The sequence below is a fragment of the Psittacula echo genome, assembly GCF_963264785.1.
Source record: "Psittacula echo genome assembly, chromosome: 8".
In the NCBI taxonomy this organism is placed as follows: Eukaryota; Metazoa; Chordata; class Aves; order Psittaciformes; family Psittacidae; genus Psittacula; species Psittacula echo.
In genome coordinates, this window is record NC_137744.1 from 5,079,290 (window position 1) to 5,085,289 (window position 6,000).

Below are 6,000 nucleotides of genomic sequence, written 5' to 3' on the forward strand. Positions count from 1 at the left end.
GAATGCTGCCTATCCATGGATTCCCCCCCAAACCAGAAGATTTCTAGGAGCCCAGCTGGACTTAGCTGGGCAAGGTGCTGGCTGGCACAACCTCATTTTGCTTACTTGTCTTTTTTTTTAACCTGAGCTCAGTGTATCCAGGGATTCAGCCCCAAACAGAAATCAGATCCTGCTTTCTTAGGAAATTCTGAAGTTCTCCACTCCCCCACCAGGAGCTGCTCCCAGCATGAATCCTGCAGAGTGATTGCATGGGGAATGGTGCTGTGCTTCCAGGCCAGGCACCTGGGACAAAGTTCATTCTAGGGGTATGTGAGGGGAGAGAGGAAGGTATGTTTTAGCATGAAATGTCCTGGTTGCAGTGTGGATGTGAACCTGCTCATTGCTTACAAAGGACATGTGATGGTCCCTCTGTTTTTAGGCTGCCTCTTGATGGGGAGCAGAGCTGCAGCCCTGCTGAGAGGCAGGGATGGAGCAGGAGGAATGTCCTGCTGCATCTCAAACTGATCCCACATCCCTGCGAGGGTCCATGAAATCACAGAGTTGAGGGCTGTTTGTGGTTCCTGGTCTGCTGAGGTGAAGCAAAACCAAGCAGAGCCCCATGAGCAAAGCTACTTCCTGTCCGGCTGGAAGAAGGAAGTACCGGGCATATTATGGGAAGGACAGGTTTCCTGACATTTCCAGCCCATTTGCAGACCAAAGAGGCTCTGAGAAGCAGCTGAATGTTTGATTTCTGCGTTGACTTGAATCTCAGAGCTTTGGGGTGATGTTTACATGTTATCAGTTGCCTGTTACCAAAGTCCCACAGATACAAAGCCCATGAACCCACTGGCCCTCGGTTATCAGGCTGGGAGAGGTGGTGTTCATGGGAGATGCAGAGTGTTTCCTGAGCCCCTTGCTGTTGCTGCCCAAAAACGACAGGATGATTTTTTAGTGTTTGACTATTCCTCACCGCATCTGTATATTTTCAGTCTAGTTTACACCAGTCTGATCATGTGGACATGCACCAGTTCAGCAAAGAGGGATCTGACTCCTCCTTTTGCTCTGCTGTTAAATGAGTTGTGTAGCTGCTTTGATGACTAGCAAGAGCATACAGCCAGACCAAGGGAGGGAGCACAGTCCTGTTCCTGCCTAGAGACAGCCGGATCCAGTTCGCTCTTAAGGAAATTAGATTTTTCATGTACTGCCAAGAGTTAAGCTAATTCCAGGCGCCTCTCTCGGAGATAGGCTGCATCCAATCTTTGAGCGACTCATCTAGAGAGAGAAGAATAGCCCAGTGTGGTGCGTCAGCAAGTGGCCCTGAGTCACTGGCCCTATTCATTGTCTGCTGGTGTGACACTGAGCAGTGCCCAGCCTGCGTGCAGGCGGGCAGCCTGGTGTTCTGTGGGCTCGCTCTGCTGCGCTCTGCGTATGTGAGCCCAGGGCTAAGACTGTTCTCAAGGGGTCTGTGCCCTCCTGCTTGCTCCAAGGCTGTTCTGCATGCTGATAAGCAGAGCCACAGACCAGGGTGTTGATGTCAGTCTGGGCTTGGGGGACTTCTGGTAGCACTGAGGGTTTGTGATGGGTGATGTCCAGAGAGTGGTGGGAGTGAGGTCAAATAGCCCAGGTTATCTCCAGGAGCTAGGGTTTTGATGGAATAACCTGGGAGCTGTGATAATCATATAGAATCACAGAATGGTTTGGGTTGTAAGGGACCTTCAAGAGCATCTTGTTTTAAGTAACGGGCACACTCCACTAAATCCATTCAGTAAACATCTTCACCTTCCGTGACTTCAGCTATTGAGCTTCACCTCAGGAGGCAGGGAGCCAGCGCTACATCCCACTGAATCTGAAAGCTGAGCCATTTCCAAACTGGGGCCTGTAGTGTGACTGCTGAGGAGGTGTAGCTCTGTCACCCTCATCAGCGAGGCTCCACAGGGCAGCTCTGCTGTAGCCAGAGGAGATCCACACGTTTCCCAAGCTGCAGCTTCCCTGGAGGTGTTCACGTGAGGCCAGCGTGCGGGGTCCACGGGCAGGGGGAGCGCACGGGGTGCGGAGCTGCGTTGGCAGGCGCAGGGCTGGGCTTTTACCTAGTGTGACTGGGAGGAAAGTGCTGAGTCTTCACAGACCGAGGCTTTTGGAAGGAGTTCTTTTATTTAGCGAGTCTGGGCTGCTGTCAATAAGTTTTGTGGTTTTAGGGCACCATATGCTGTATTCAACACTTTGCCAATCTCGTTAAATGAATCCAGATTCGGCTGTTCACAGAACAGGACAGAGCAGCTGGAAGCGGTGTATGTCGCAGTCCATCATTATAAGGCTGTCGGATAAAAATCTTCTCTTTGGTCTGACATTACAACCTTAATAATCCTCCATCCATATTAGCTTTCTCTTTGCTATACAAGAGAAAAGTTCAGAAAGAACATGTTAACATCGTCTCAGTTAACACTGCTGACATTGGTTTTAGTATAACAAAGAGTGAATGTGCCTCTCATAAGGCAAGAGGGTTTCTCTGCCCCTGTGTGTAGGTATGCTTCAACTTGAGCTCCCCCTTTGCCCAGGAGCCCTTTGCAGAGCCACGCTCCTGCAGCCACCTTGGAAAACACCAGGTCTAAATGGATTTATCCTACCAGGAATTTAAAACCAAGGTCCTTTCTCCTTTTCATTCAGTGATCTTATTTCTTCGCCCTAGGGAAGGCACTGTGCATTGGGATTAATGTGTAAAATTCAAGCTTTCCTTCAGTGGATAGACTCTTTGCTTGGAGCAGAAGCCTATTGGAAAGCAGTGATTCCTCTCTGCCGTCCCTGGCAAGAAGCTTTGTCTTCCCTGAGGGGCGATGCTATCCCAACAGCGTCTGGGTGCAGGGACAGTGCAGGCGGGGGTGCAGGAGGAAAAGTAGTTGGGTCCTGCCTGGCTGGAGCATTAGTCCTGGGTTTTGCCCTTTAATGTCACTGCCAGTCGTACAAATTAATTAAAAATAACTGAAGAAAAATTGCAAAGAAAGGGCCTGCTTCCTCTGGTGAAGATTAATCATTACTTGAGCCTTTTTCTTATGAAAATACAGATCCATGGTAGCCCCAGGCAAAAGATTCCCAGGGAGAGCCCTCACCATTCGTGCTCTGAGTTAGGGAAATCGCTTTGAAAGCATCTGACAACTAAAGCAGAACATGTTGAGTAACTTGGCAACACTCAGAAAACATCTTGAAATGGTTTTTGTTCAACACATTTTGCTTTGCTTCAATAGGAGATGTCAGGGCAGTTCATTCACTGCCACTCAGGACTGCAGGCGATGCTGGGAGACGGTTTAAAAAAAAAAAGCCAAAAGAAAATCCCTGATATCTGCTGCTTCTGGAACAGGATTCTCCTCAGTGGTACGATGGAGCTTCCCATGGCCGGGTGAGCTCTGTAGGTCTCATCTGGCTGGCGCAGTCTCCCTGTGCCACGTTCCCAGGGAGGTAGGTTATTTACAGTGCAGAGCAGGGCCTATTGAAGTCTCTGCCTGCAAAAAGTCATGCAGCAGCTTGTGATGAATTATAATAGGATACCTCCCTGCCACCCCAGAAAGGAATGCCTATAGAAATGGGTAGAGACAAAATCAGGACAGAAACGTGCTTGGCTTCTGCGAAAATCCCTATTAAAATCTATGCAATGTGGCAGACAATTTTGTTCATAGACTTTCCAAGCTGCCCTATGGCTTCCCATCCACAGGGGAATAAATCTCTTAAATTGCACTTGAAAGGTTAGAAAGGGCAGTGTCTAATGTTTAGGCAGGACGTTAGTAACCGTCTGACCTAGCCTATCAAACAAAGTCAGCTCTTGAGCATCCTGGTGGGGTGACAGCAGTACCTGCATTACGAACCCTGCAATCATCCCTTCTGCACCCAAAGAGGCCTGTTCACAGCTCCTGGATCACAGCAGCTCAGGCTGAGGGTACACATGTCCAAGCACCATTTAGTTTTATTTCAGGAGTGGAGGTTTTCAGCAGCTGCTTTTGAGTGTTCTTGGTCCATGTGGCTCTTTGGGTGACTGCTCCCCATCCTGTGCCTTGCTGCGTGGAGAGGGATAGGGAGAGCCTGCTCTGCTTGTCCTGAGTGCCAGACCCTGACTCCTGAAAATCAAGTAGTTTACAGCATTCCTGCAGCTCCAGGCTCCATCTCAAACAACAAAGCCAGCCCAGACCATGCTCCCCATGGCTGAGTGGAGAAGAGCATCCTCCCAAAAACAAGTTTTCCAAGACCAGGGCTCCCTGCATGTGGAAGAGACCACAGGCGTCAGCTCCACCAGGACAGGTTCTAAAGGGACCTTCAGTTCTGCCCAACTGGGACGAAGGGAGCAAAGAAGATTCTGTGGCCATATGTGAAGAATAAATCATTTTCAAATCAGGATCATAGAAAAGAAAATCATAAATAATTCCCTTTAAAAGTTATTGGGGTTTTATCAAAGCTCTCAGCCTCTGCTCACAGGATGGGGTGTTCATGGGCAGGAGATGGGCTGCACCCATGAACACCATTCCTGCTGCTTCCTTTGCTACACTGCAGATCTAGTACTTCTGTTGGAAACAAGGTCAGGCATGGTTTCCAGGCTTGTTGGCATTTTATGATGATCCATTTTCAGCCCAGAAAGTCAACAGCTTCGCTCATTGTAAACTGAAACTCAAAAGAAGAAAAGATTAGGTTTGGCTTATGAAATTTGGGGTTGGTTTTACCATTTTTAAATGTATTTGGGAACTGTGCGTGCTTGAGTTGCAAAACAAAAAGATATTTCAAGCCAGACAGTTGTTGGTTTGGTTGGGTTTTTTTATTCGGAAACTTGTCAAAACAAGCGATATTGATAATTATGACCTTTTTTTTTTTTTCAAATTGAGAAATGTATCAAGAGCAGCCCTTTCCCACAAAACCTTTCATTTTCAAAAAAAAAGGGAAAAAGAAAAAAATCAATCACGCTTTTTCTGCTCGCACAGTTGGAACTGGTGGCGGTGGATTCGGAGAGAATAGCAATTTGTAAAGAATTCCAACCAGTTTGACTTAAAATAGCATCCAGCCGATTTCTTGGGGGCAGTAGGCTGAGTGGTTCCATGGAAAAAGCAGGCTGGAGAACTGCTGTTCTTACCAGGGTGGTTTCAGTCCAGGATTACACACCTTGGGAGCTGCATGGGCACATTCCACCCAGGGAACCATTGCTGAGGTGCTGCTACCCAGGAGGAAGCATCCTCTCTTCTCTAGGAGCTCAGCCAGTGGTAGGAGCCCCCAGCCATCCCTCTAACCAACCTCTGTTTTCTTTCCCAAACCCAAACGAATGCAGAGTGAATCTTCTAGCCTCCGATACGTTCGGACATCACAGTTCCGGGATGCCTTCAAACCTGGTGATGCTCCCGTGTGCTCATGGGAGTTTAAATTTGGAAGAAACTCAACGGGCCGGAATGGCGCGAAGCAGGAAAAGCCGCGGTTCAACAGGAACCGGTGTGAGGGAGAGTTCTGAAGAACCCCCAAAGGAAGTGTCCTTGCCCTCTTGCCCTTCTCCACTCCGAGCGCGGGAGATGCTGCTCCTGGCGGCCGTGGCGAGGTCTCTCTGCCCCTCTGCCACGGGGGGGACCTTGGTGGGGACCAGAGCCCCCCCCCACCGCCGAGGCAGCTTTGCCTATAGGGGACCAGGCTGCTTGTGACCGAACCCTTCTCAAGTGCTTGTGACATGTCGGTGGTTACAGAGCTCAGACCTACGAAACAAAAAAGGTCCTTTTACAGAACGTGGTGGCGAGGTGAAAACAAAACAAAAAACAAACCATACTGCTGAAGTCAAAATATTCTTTCTAATCCCCCTGCCCGGTTTCTCTTTCTTTCCAGCTTTCTTCCTCTGCCTCCCGGACCCTCCCTCTCTGTTCCCACCCCCCTTCTGTTTCTCTTTCTCCCCTCTGTCATAAGAAAGTGACTGTGTCCTCGAGGGGACAGTTTTCTTATGCCATTTTATACACTGTGCTTCATGTTTAGAACTTTTTTGCACTAGTTCCTATTACATTTCTTTTCCAAAAT